General features: G+C 44.7%; 1 long non-coding RNA gene across 1 annotated transcript in view; it reads left to right on the forward strand.

The window, feature by feature from the left end:
• Positions 1-5032: 5032 nt before the first annotated feature.
• LOC121036019 (uncharacterized) overlaps positions 5033-12055 on the forward strand; it is a 65050-nt gene continuing 58027 nt past the window's right edge. Inside the window, exon 1 of the long non-coding RNA XR_005793188.1 lies at positions 5033-5043. This is a non-coding gene — a long non-coding RNA (uncharacterized LOC121036019). The remainder of the gene's footprint in view (positions 5044-12055) is intronic.

The raw sequence follows: 12055 nt of genomic DNA on the forward strand, positions 1-12055 counted from the left end.
ATAATAAACTTAAAAAAAAACAAAGTTGATATTTTAAAATAAACCACGCTGGGGGCATGGAGGAGAGTAGGCATCTTCATCTTCCACCCCGACAGGGCATGCCTGACTGAACACCTACAAAGTTGATTAAACTGTTTTTGGAGGTGGGATGAAGTTACCTTAAAGTGGAAGTGTGCATTAGAGTCACCTAAAGGGCTCGTTAAACTGCAGGTTGCTGTGGTTCTGGAACTTTCATTCCTGACTTGTTCCCAGGTAGCACCGGTGCTGCTGGCCTGGGACCTCGCTTTGAGGACCTGTGGCTTGCGGGAGTTCTTGCCCACGAAAGCAGGAAAATTGAGGCAAAGGGCTGGACCCTACTTGACTCCAAAGAGGAGATGGGGAAAGTGTCCTGAAAAGAAAAGTGGAGACAAGGAGACCCCGATAGGGGCCAAGAAGGGACAGACATACAGGAAAAAGAGCTCTGCTTGCTGGGGATTTGTGTTCTGTTTGCTTTGTGGGATTTTTAAATCCTCCCCATTTCCTGAGAACTCTTCACCATGAGATCCGTATTTCCCTCAGTCGGCAGGATTCAGTGGTGAGGATGACAAAATACTGAGACCTAATCCAAGGCCACAGTGACACCAGGGCAGGGAGTGCTTCAGCCACATCTGTGTTAAACTTTATTTATTTATTTAGATCCTCAGACTCCGAGGCTTCCTCTACCAGAGATGCACAATCCACATTTTTTATCGTCCTCTCGAAAGTGCACATATTTGTAATTTTGCTGCTTATACTTACTAGTATTCTCCAGGCATATGCCAATAGAGAGTTGGATAAATGTGTGCATGCCAGCCAAAGGGCCTTTGCTCAAGGTCTAAGTTTCTTTGGGTTCCAGGAAGTTAGAGACTCAGGTTTCAGTTCATCAGGAGTACTTGGCAAGGATCCAGCCCCCGAACCAGCCAGCCCATGGATGCAAAGAACGGCCTGGGACAGGGGCTTGGTTCTCTCTTGAGCTATTCAGATGAAGCCTGGGCATCCCCCTGTTTTGGTCAGTGGAAGGCCTTTGTTGTCCTGCCAGTTTAGAGGACCCCGGAGGATCATTCCCAGCACTGCCCTCCCTCCTGGGCAAGGGAGTTCCTGGCCCTGGGCCCCATACTTTAGAAGACCCTGTCTGCCCCTCCTCAAGCCAGCTCTCCTGAGGGGGAAAGAGTCTGTGGAGCCAGAAGGGTGAACCTTACCCCTCCTTCTAGAACAGGGTTAAGGAATTTAAATACAGGCATACCTCATTTTGTTGCACTTCACTTTATCATGCTTGGCAGATGTCGCATTTTTTGACGGATTGAAGGTTTGTGGCAACCCTGATCAAGCGCGTCTGTTGGCACCATTTTTCCAACAGCCTTTGCTCACTTTGTTCACTCTCTGTGTCACATTTTTGGTTAATTCTTGCAGTATATCAAGCTTTGTTATTATCATTACGTTATGATCTGTGATCAGTGATTACGACTGGCTAAAAGCCCAGATGATGGTTAGCATTTTTTAGCAATAAGGTATTTTTAAATTAAGGTGTGTACATTTTTTTAGACTTGATGCTGTTGCACACTTACTGGACTTTCATATAGTGTAAACAAAACTATAAATTAATCTGACTTCCTTTATTGCAATATTCACGTTATTGCAGGGGTCTGGAACCAAGCCCCCAATATCTCCAAGGCGTGCCTGTATGTGATCTTGAGCAGTATTGTGTCCTTCTACAGCAGGATATCTCAGTCTTGGCACTATTAATATTGGGTCAGATAACACTTGTTGTTGTTGTTCTGTACCTTGTAGGATGTTTAGTAGCATCCCCAGCCTCTACCCACTAGATGCTCTAACACCCCCCTCCGCAAGCTGTGACAAGCCGAATACCACTACAAATTGCCAACTGTTCCCTGAGGGGCAAAATTGCCCCCAGCTGAGAACCACTGTTCAGAACTGTCATTAAATATGTAAGACCTTGGAATTTCTTGGCGCACTAGACCTGTTTCCAGGGCTTGGACACACTAAAGATGGACTGTGCCACCGTGGGTATGTATCTGAATTTGACCATAGGCCCCCTCAGTGCACCTTGCAGCCTGGGGCTGGGGAAGGAAGGAAGGACCAGGGACAGAGGACTGGCTCTCATTCTTTTGCTGCCTTCCTACATAGAACTCAAGAAGCCCAAGAATTCCATATTTGTTTTTTTTTAATTTTTTTTTCAACGTTTATTTATTTTTGGGACAGAGAGAGACAGAGCATGAACGGGGGAGGGGCAGAGAAAGAGGGAGACACAGAATCGGAAACAGGCTCCAGGCTCTGAGCCATCAGCCCAGAGCCCGACGCGGGGCTCGAACTCACGGACCGCGAGATCGTGACCTGGCTGAAGTCGGACGCTTAACCGACTGCGCCATCCAGGCGCCCCAAGAATTCCATATTTGAATCTGCCTTCTGGGTCTTTATGAAGGTATATTTGTTAAGGCAGAGGATAGGGTATATTTTATTTAGCTGTTATCTTGATTTATATCATTTAAATATTTAGTGTATGGTGCCCTTGCCCCAGTCCTGTAAATGTTAGGGCAGGCCTATTCGTTTGAACCTTGGGATTCCGTGATCGCTTTGGACTCCATTCCATAATTTAGCCCCAGAGTTCGTGTGTTTCAAACTGGAGCGTGACCAGAGTACTCAGACGGGTAATTTTGAAAAGTTCACTGTTGTACCAGGCCAGTCCGATTGAGAATCATTATCTCCGAGAAGTCCAAAGAGTCCTAAAGTAGCCGGGGTTGTCTTGAGCCCCAGAATGTGGCTGGGATTTGACAGTCAGAATAGAGCACAGGTAATCCAGAGAGACTTTGATTTTATAGGGAATGATGAAGGGGGATAGATGTCTCCGATATTACTGCAGCCTGTGTGGATGACTAAGCAGCTTGCGATGTGTCATTCTGGCATTCCTGAGAACGAAAATCAGCGTTTTGGGGACCTCTGTCGTTGAGAGGTGAGTGAGAAGGTAGACTAGAAATTCAGTCTTGCGTTTCCATTTTCCCCTTCCTCTTCTTCCTTTCCTAGGGCTCATTTTTCTACTTTTCTCTTTTATCTCATCTTTCTCTTTCCCTGAATCATTTGTATTTCTGTGACTGAAAGTAATTTCCCCCTTATATCTTCATCATTCTCGGTAAATATTTAGTTTTCTATTAATCTCCTTCATATCACACATCACAAAGGGGTTATCACCAAGGCCTTTGCTAATGAAAACATATTTTTATATGAATTGTAGGAAAATGTCCGAGCTAGGGATAATCCCAAAGAAGCAAAGTAGAAAGAGAGAGGATTTTTTTAATGCTAAGAAACAAATGCACCAACAACTAGGAAGCCCACGAGAAACTGTTAAAAGTGGTATTAGCTAGTTTTTCTGCAGCTATTAAAATGCAGATGATAGTAAATCCCCCAACCTGAAACCTATTCCCAATAAACCCTGTAAGAAGATTGTATCACAGAATCATGAAGTATCGGAGGCATTTTTAAAAGTTGGAAAGTAGGGGCGCCTGGGTGGCGCAGTTGGTTAAGCGTCCAACTTCAGCCGGGTCACGATCTCGCGGTCTGTGAGTTCGAGCCCCGTGTCGGGCTCTGGGCTGACGGCTCAGAGCCTGGAGCCTGTTTCCGATTCTGTGTCTCCCTCTCTCTGCCCCTCCCCCGTTCATGCTCTGTCTCTCTCTGTCCCAAAAATAAATAAACGTTGAAAAAAAAATTAAAAAAAAAAAAAGTTGGAAAGTGAATAGCATAAGAATTAATGTAGATTGTTACGTTAGTAAGCAGGAGTGAACAGTCTGCAATTAGAAGTTTGCAAACTGTGATTGCCAGTTAGCTGGATATTTAATAATCTCATCAATAACATATGTCATATGCTTTATTTTCAGCAGTTCCAAGCTGGTCTCTGGTTCAGTCTGGCCCACAGTGTCTTCTTGGATAATTCTGTCTAGATCTCGGCTGTAAATCGAAGCTACCTGGGCCCCACATTAGAACCACCTGGGAGTTTTTTGGGTTTTTTTTAGACACTGGGCTTGTGGGGGGCAACTGGGTGGCTCAGCTGGTTGAACGTCTGACCTCAGCTCAGGTCATGATCTCTGGGTAGCTGGGTGGCTCAGTGGGTTCAACATCCAACTCGGTTTCAGCTCAGGTCGTGGTATCATGGTTCATGGGTTTGAGCCCTGCACTGGCAGAGCCTGCTTCAGATTCTCCCTCCCTCTCTCTCTGCCCCTCCCCCGCTTATGCTAGCTCACTCTCAAAAATAAATAAACTTGAAAAAAAAAAGACATTCCTTCTGGGGCACCTGGGTGGCTTAGTCGGTTAAGTGTCCAGCTTCAGCTCAGGTCATGATCTCACAGTTCATGGGTTCGAGCCCCATGTCGTGCTCTGTGCTGACAGCTCAGAGCCTGGAGCTTGCTTCGGGTTCTGTGTCTCCCTCTCTCACTGCCCCTCCCCTGCTCACTCTCTGTCTCTCTCTGTCAAAAATAAGTAAACATTAAAAAAAAAAAATTTTTTTTTTTTGAGAAACTAACAATGGTTTTCTTTGAGAATGGGTATTGTTTTATCACATGAGAAAAATAACACCTTTTTTTGGTGAAACAAGCATAACCAGGTTTCTGTTATGTGCAGTCAAAAGCAGTTTCTAACTGATAAAGAGGAGAAGCCACCCAAGGAGTTTTAGCAGGAAGCAGCACGATTGTGTTCATATGTGAGGGTGATTCCTAGGATATCTGAGTGTAGGGACTGACCAAGGGTTGGGTGGACTGAAGGCAGAGAGGCCATTTGGGAGCCATGATAAGGTCCTGGCCTAAGGCCATTACTGGAAAAAAAGGGGAGAGATAATGGAAATGCAACTGCTAGCCTCATTGACTATCAACGGTCAGGATGGGGGGGGGCAAATGTAGTTTCCGGGTTCAGGGTTGGGGCACAGGGTGTGGATGGTGGTGCTATTTACCAAGGAAAGCAAGTGGAAGGATAAAGAGCCTCATTCAGGACAGGATGCATCTGGGGTGCTGAGGAACCTTGGAAGTGCCAAGCTGGCATTGTCCACCTGGATTTGGGTCTGAACCTCAGGGTCACTTCTAAGTCCGGGCTCTATATCAAATTTAACACACATGCTATTCAGATTTATAAAGAAAATATAGTAATTTGTTCCCTCTAGGCGGATGTAATTGTCTTCATGATCCTCTACCACTTTAGGCGGGTAAGAACTGGGTGAGACTTGGATGTGCCAGTGATGTTATGTCAAGTTCATCTGGTTTAATCAGTTTAGAGCAGTGATTTGCACACCTTAGTATAAGAATTAGCTAGAAGGCTTTTTAATACCCAGGTTGTAGGTCCCCACCCCCGAAAATTTTTATTTATTTTTATTTTTTTATTATTTTTCTAAATGTTTCTTTTTGAGAGAGAAACAGAGTGTGAGTGGGGGAGGAGCGGAGAGAGAGAGGGAGACACAGAATCCAAAGCAGGCTCCAGGCCCTGAGCGGTCAGCACAGAGCCCGATGCGGGGTTCGAACTCACAAACCGCAAGATCTTGACCTGAGCTGAAGTCGGATGCTTACCAACTGAGCCACCCAGGCGCCCCCCCCCCAACCCTGAAACTTTTTAAAAAGAAATACCTTGATTAAAATATAATTTATATACTATAAAAAAATCACCCATTATAAGTGTACACTTCAGTGATTTCTTTTTTTTAAAGTAAATTTGCATAGTTGGCAATCATTACCAAAATTCAGTTTTAAAACTTCTCTGTCAGCCCAATAAGTTTCCTCCTGCTGGTTTTTGCTTAATCCCTTCTCCCATCCCAAGCCCTAGGCAACCACTGATCTGCCTTTTTCTCTATAAATTTGCCTTTTGTGGACATTTTTTGTAAATGGAACCATACAACATGTAGTCTTCTGCATCTGACTTCTTTCTTTTTTTTTTTTTTTTTAATTTTTGTTAATGTTTGTTTACTTTTGAGAGAGAAAGAGAGAGAGCACAAGCAGGAGAGGGACAGAGAGAGAGGGAGACACAGATCTGAAGCAGGCTCCATCCAGGCTCTGAGCTTTCAGCACAGAGCCCAACGCAGGGCTTGAACCTGCTAACTGTGAGATTGTGACCTGAGCCAAAGTCAGATGTTTAACGAACTAAACCACCCAGGCGCCCGACTGTTTTCATTTAGTATAATGTTTTAGAGCTTAATCTGTGTTGTAGCATGTATCAGTAGTTCATTCCTTTTTATGTCTAAATGGTATTTTATTATATGTATATACTACAAATTGTTTTTCCACTCACAAGTTGATGGACATTGGATTTGTTGTGGGTTGAATTGTGACCCCTCCAAAATTCATCCATTGAAGTCTAGCCTCCCTGGGGCACCTGGGTGGTGCAGTCGGTTAAGCGTCCGACTTCAGCCAGGTCACGATCTCGCGGTCCGTGAGTTCGAGCCCCGCGTCAGGCTCTGGGCTGATGGCTCAGAGCCTGGAGCCTGTTTCCGATTCTGTGTCTCCCTCTCTCTCTGCCCCTCCCCCGTTCATGCTCTGTCTCTCTCTGTCCCAAAAATAAATAAACGTTGAAGTCTAGCCTCCCTTACATTGGAATGTGATCTTATTTGGAAATAGGGTTTTGTAGATTGCTGATCTAGTGACTCTTTAATCACTATGAAATATCCCTCTAACATCTTATTTAGCTGATGTCCATATAATAGCCACTTCAATTTTCTTATCATTATTATTTTCATGATATATCTTTTTTCATTTTTTTACTTTCAGACTATTTGTGTCTCTGAATCTAAATGTGTCTCTTGCAGAGAGCATGTATTTGGATCTTGCTTTTTTTTATCCAATCTGAATATCTCCACTTTTCGATTGGGATGTTTAGGCCATTCACATTTTTTAAATTTTTATTATTTTTTAATGTTTATTTATTTTTGAGAGAGAGAGAGAGAGAGATAAAGCATGAGCAGGGGAGGGGCAGAGACAGAGGGAGACACAGAATCCGAAGCAGTCTTCAGACTCTGAGCTGTCAACATAGAGCTCAACACGGAACTCAAACTCATGAAGGGCGAGATCATGACCTGAGCTGAAGTCGGACATCCAACCGACTGAACCATCCAGGCACCCCTAGGCCATTCACATTTAATATAATTAATACTATGTTTGGATTTACATTTGCTATTTTGCTATTTGTCTTCTATATGTCTTCTTTCTTCTTTGCTTCTCCGTTCCTCTTTTATTGCTTTCTTTTGTGCTAAATATTTTTTGGTATAGCATTGAAATTCCTCTGAACTTTTTTTAGTATTTTAAAATGAATTTTCTTAGTAGTTGCTCTATAGATTACAGCATCTAAACTTACCAAAATCTAGTTGAGATTAACACTAATTTACTGCTGGCAAAATATAGAAACTTTACTGCAGTAAATCTCAGTTCTCTTTCCCTTCTCATGTATTACTATTGTTGTATGTATTACATTTATGTGTGGTATGAACCCAACAATACAGTGCTATGAGTGTTGCTTTACATAATCCTATATCTTGTAAAGAAGTGAAGAGAAGAAATGAGGAAATAATGTTTAAAAAGTCTTTTATATTAACCTACATATTTACCATTTCCAGTGCTTTTTATTTTTCCCTGTGCATCTAATTGCCATCTGATGTCACTTCCTTTCAGTCTGAAAGACTTCCTGTAATACTTCCTGAAAGGCAAGGCTGTCGTCTCTTCCACTGACAGTGTCACTGGGCATGGGCATCATGTCCCCTACACTGGGGCCCCCTGGGCCCCCCTCAACCACAGCAGCATGGCTGCCAGCCGTCACGGCCTCTCCTGCCCCGGCAGAGCCTTCACACCCACTGGGCTGGCGGGCATAGAAGCAGTCCCAGGCCAGAATGCCTTGGACATCCTCTGTTCTGACCCACAGGTCAACAGTTTTCAAGCATAAACACTTCTCAGATGGTCGTATGCCTCTGGCCGATTTCCGGAGCACTGAAATTGTCATTCTTGTCAATTTTGTCTCGCTTTATAATTGCATTCTGGGGAGAGGATTTGCTGACGTTTTCACTTGGCCATAGCCAGAAGTCACCTTCCTCTCCCTGTGTTTATGATCCGTTAGACCTGGGTATAGCTAGAGAATTTACATTTAGTGTATTCTCAGGTAATGCTGGTTGTCCCAGAGAGCACACTTTTGAAAACCACTGCTTTATTTTATTTTATTTTTTTTACCAATTTGATTTGATTTGATTTTTTTAGTGTTTATTTATTTTGAGAGAGAGAGAGAGAGCGCGTGCGCGCGCGCACACACACACATAGGCAGGGGGTGGGACGTAGAGACAGGGAGAGAATCTCAGGCAGGCTCTGCATTGTCAGTGCTGCCCCGCACAGGGCTCCATCTCGTGAACCGTGAGATCATGACCTGAGCCAAAATCAAGGGCCGGATGCTCAACCGACTGAGCCACCCAGGCGCCCCCAGAAAACCACTGTTTTAGATGACCTCAGTGCTTTTTAGATGCTAAAGCAACTTTCTCATGAACTTGTTATGAGCATGCATAAAACTTTATTTAAATTTGCTATAGGGGAGCAAGGCATGGAATAAAGCCAGTTCAGAGATTTCTTTTGGTAAAAACTTTTGATAGAAGGAGACGAGAGGCATCTGGGTGGCTCAGTTGGTTCAGCGTCAGACTCTTGATTTTGGCTCAGGTCATGATCTCACAGTTGTGAGATTGAGCCTAATGTCAGAACCCCCCCGTCCCCCACAACCTTTGCACTGGGCGATGAACTCGCTTAAGGTTCTCTCTTTCCCCCCTCTGCCCTCTGTTCGTGTGCATGCGCTGTCTCTCAAAAAAATGAAAAAAGTAAGCTAATATTGTTAACGTTAGGTTCAAAGAGGACTGTCAGGTGAACGATTGTCTATTCAATATCAGCCTGATGGTTAGCGCTTCAGGTGATTCATAACAAGACAGTGCAGGTAAATCTAACTGCCCACAGAGGCTCTTAATCTCATCAGAGTCTATGAGAAAATTGCTTAATTATTTTCTCATAAATGCTAGTCACTTTCCGGAGGAGGTTATTAATTATCCCAAACCCCACACTTCTCCATCTGGAGAAGGCTGCCTTCCTCAGACTGTGGACAGTCTCCTGTCTCACTGGTAGATGCTGAGTTTCCCCCCATTCCTGAGAGTGCACTCCAGGATAGACTCTGGGCACCAGTGGAGGAGGGCACCTTCTATCCATGTGATGTCATCAGGGTCCTTGTTGGTTTCTGCTGCGGAGCAGCTGGTCCAGTATGGTTCTGGACTGGGTGACAGCTGTGGTGTCACTGGTCCCACCTGTGGTTCCAACCATTTGCCTCATCACCAGGTCCCTACTTCTTTGCCCTGCCCCCAGTCTTCTGCTGGCCTACCGGTTGATTTGGCCTCTTTGTATTCCGACACTGGGGCCCACAGAAACCTCAGGTGCCGTAGGGACCAGGCATAGGCCACGTGAAGCTCTTCAGACCTCCCTCTCCTGACATTTCCCTCCATACCCGGCTGTACCCGCCTGGTGCCAAGTTGAAATGTCTCCTCACATGGACCTTCTCCAAGACCTTTGATCTTCTTCCACCCGCTATTGTATGCATGCCACTAACCCTCTTAAAGTTCTCAAGATCTTCCATGTCTCTCTCTGTGTTTCTGCCTCAGCCCTCAGAACTAGGGAGAGAGGAAGTACTTGTTTCCTCTACAGCTCTCTTTTTCCCTCGCTTCTCACAATATTGAGGAAAAAGTGTTTCACTTTCTCCACCTCAGAGGACCTCAAACTTTCTGTGCGTCAGAACCCTCTGGAGAGCTTGTTAAAGAACAGATGAGTCAGCCCCACCCCTCAGCGTTTCTGATTCAGCAGGTCCAAGATGGGGCCTGAGAATGTGCATTTCTCATGGGCTGCCAGGACCTGCTGCTGCTGCTGGTCTGCTATGCACACTTTATTTGGTTATTCTAATTTTGCATGTTAAATACAATTAAAGGAACTAAATATCGTCAGACTCCCATGAGTCTTGATTCAGACAAAACACACACTGAGTACCTAAGGTCTGTAGAACATGTTTGGTTTTACCAAACTATTACCAAAATGATAGTAATTTTTTTAAAGATTTTATTAATTTTTAAGAAAACTTTTTTAATGTTTATTTATTCTTGATAGAGGATGAGCAGGGGAGAGCCAGAGAGAGAAGGAGACCCAGAATCTGAAGCAGGCTCCAGGCTCTGAGCTGTCAGCCCAGAGCCTGATGCGGGGCTCAAACCCACAAACTGTGAGATCATGACCTGAGCCAAAGACGCTTAACTGACTGAGCCACCCAGATGCCCCTAAGATTTTATTTTTAAGTAACCTCTATACATGGGGCTCAAACCCACAACCCCCAGACCAAGAGTCACATGCTCCACCGACTGAGCCAGCCAGGTGCCCCCCTTCAAAATAACAGTTACCTTCCTTCATATGCCACTTGATCAGGGCTCTTTTCCCCCTTACAGTTTTCTTATAACATGTGCTTTCTGTTAACCTTTCAGTGCCTTATAGTACAGGGCTTCAAATCACATTAATTCTAGGGGTGCCTGGGTGGCTCAGTCAGTTAAGCATCCAACTTTGACTTAGGTCATGATCTCATGATTTGTGAGTTCAAGCCCCACATCAGACTCTGTGCTGACAGCTCAGAGTCTGGAACCTGCTTCATATTCTCTCTCTCTCTCTCTCTCTCTCTCTCTCTCTCTGCCCCTCCCCTGCTCACACTCTCTCTTTCTCAAAAATAAATAAACGTCAAAAAAATTTAAAAAAGAAAAGTAAGGAGGTCAGCTCCACTTCTGGGCATAAACCCAAAAGAATTGAAAGCAGCTCATGAACAGGTAGTTATTTGTATACCCATGTTTCTTTAGCAGCCTTATTTGAAATAACCACAAGGTGGAAGCAACCCAAGTGTCCCTGGACAAATGGGTAAACAAAATGTGGTACAGAGATACAGTGGAATATTACTCAGCCTTAAACAGGAAGGAGGGAAATCCTTACACTTGCTACAACAGGAATGAACCATGAGGTTACCTTCCATTATGCTGAATGATAGAAGCCAGACACAAAAGGACAAACACTGTGTGATTCCATTTGTATGAGGGACCCAGAGGAGGCCACAGACAACAGAAAGTAGAATGGTGGGTGCCAGAGGCTGGGGGAGGGGAGAATGGGGGGTTGTTGTTAAATGGGGATAGAGTTTCAGTTTTGCAAGACAAAAAAAGATCAGGAGGTAGCTGGTGGTGATGGTTGCACAAATATGAAGGTACTTGGACCACTGAACTGTGTACTTAAAAATGGTTATGAGGGGTGCCTGGATGGCTCAGTCGGTTAAGCGTCTGACTTCGGCTCAGGTCATGATCTCGTGGTCCGTGAGTTTGAGCCCCGCATCGGGCTCTGTGCTTACCACTCAGAGCCTGGAGCCAGTTTCGGATTCTGTGTCTCCCTCTCTCTCTGACCCTGCCCCGTTCGTGCTCTGTCTCTCTCTGTCTCAAAAATAAATAAACGTTAAAAAAGGGTTATGGTAGTAAATTTTTTGTTATGTGTATTTTATCGCAATTAAAAACAAGTAAGCGAAGGAACAGGGAAGAGTGAAGAGGGGTCATTTTTGCCTTGTTTCACACCAGGGAATTTTACACACGAGGGCCTGTCCAGGATCGTGGCCCCTGTGAGTGATGTGCACTCACTCCTTTCTTCCTGGGCCCCACCTCCAACCCACTGGCCATAAGAAGTCTTCCTGGAAATCAGAAATGGCTCCTTTTCTAGAAGAGCACTGCTTAAAGATGAAAAATTGGTCATTCACTGGGTTCTTGTGTTGTGAGGTCTGTTTTATTTTTGTTGTTGAAGGGAAGCGCAGAAACACGTGTTCGTTTTAGAGCCATCGGTGATAGCCACTGACCCCTTGCACTGCCCACTTCCCAACTTAAAGCTCTTTAGTTTGCAGTGAGAGTAGCAAGAAGGCAAACATTAAGCCAGGCACTTGTCGCCCCCCCCACCCCCCGCTGCCACCAGCTCTCCACCTCCAAGAAGGAAGG

This window comes from Herpailurus yagouaroundi, unplaced genomic scaffold, assembly GCF_014898765.1.
Source record: "Herpailurus yagouaroundi ecotype Mexico unplaced genomic scaffold, PumYag 162, whole genome shotgun sequence".
In the NCBI taxonomy this organism is placed as follows: Eukaryota; Metazoa; Chordata; class Mammalia; order Carnivora; family Felidae; genus Herpailurus; species Herpailurus yagouaroundi.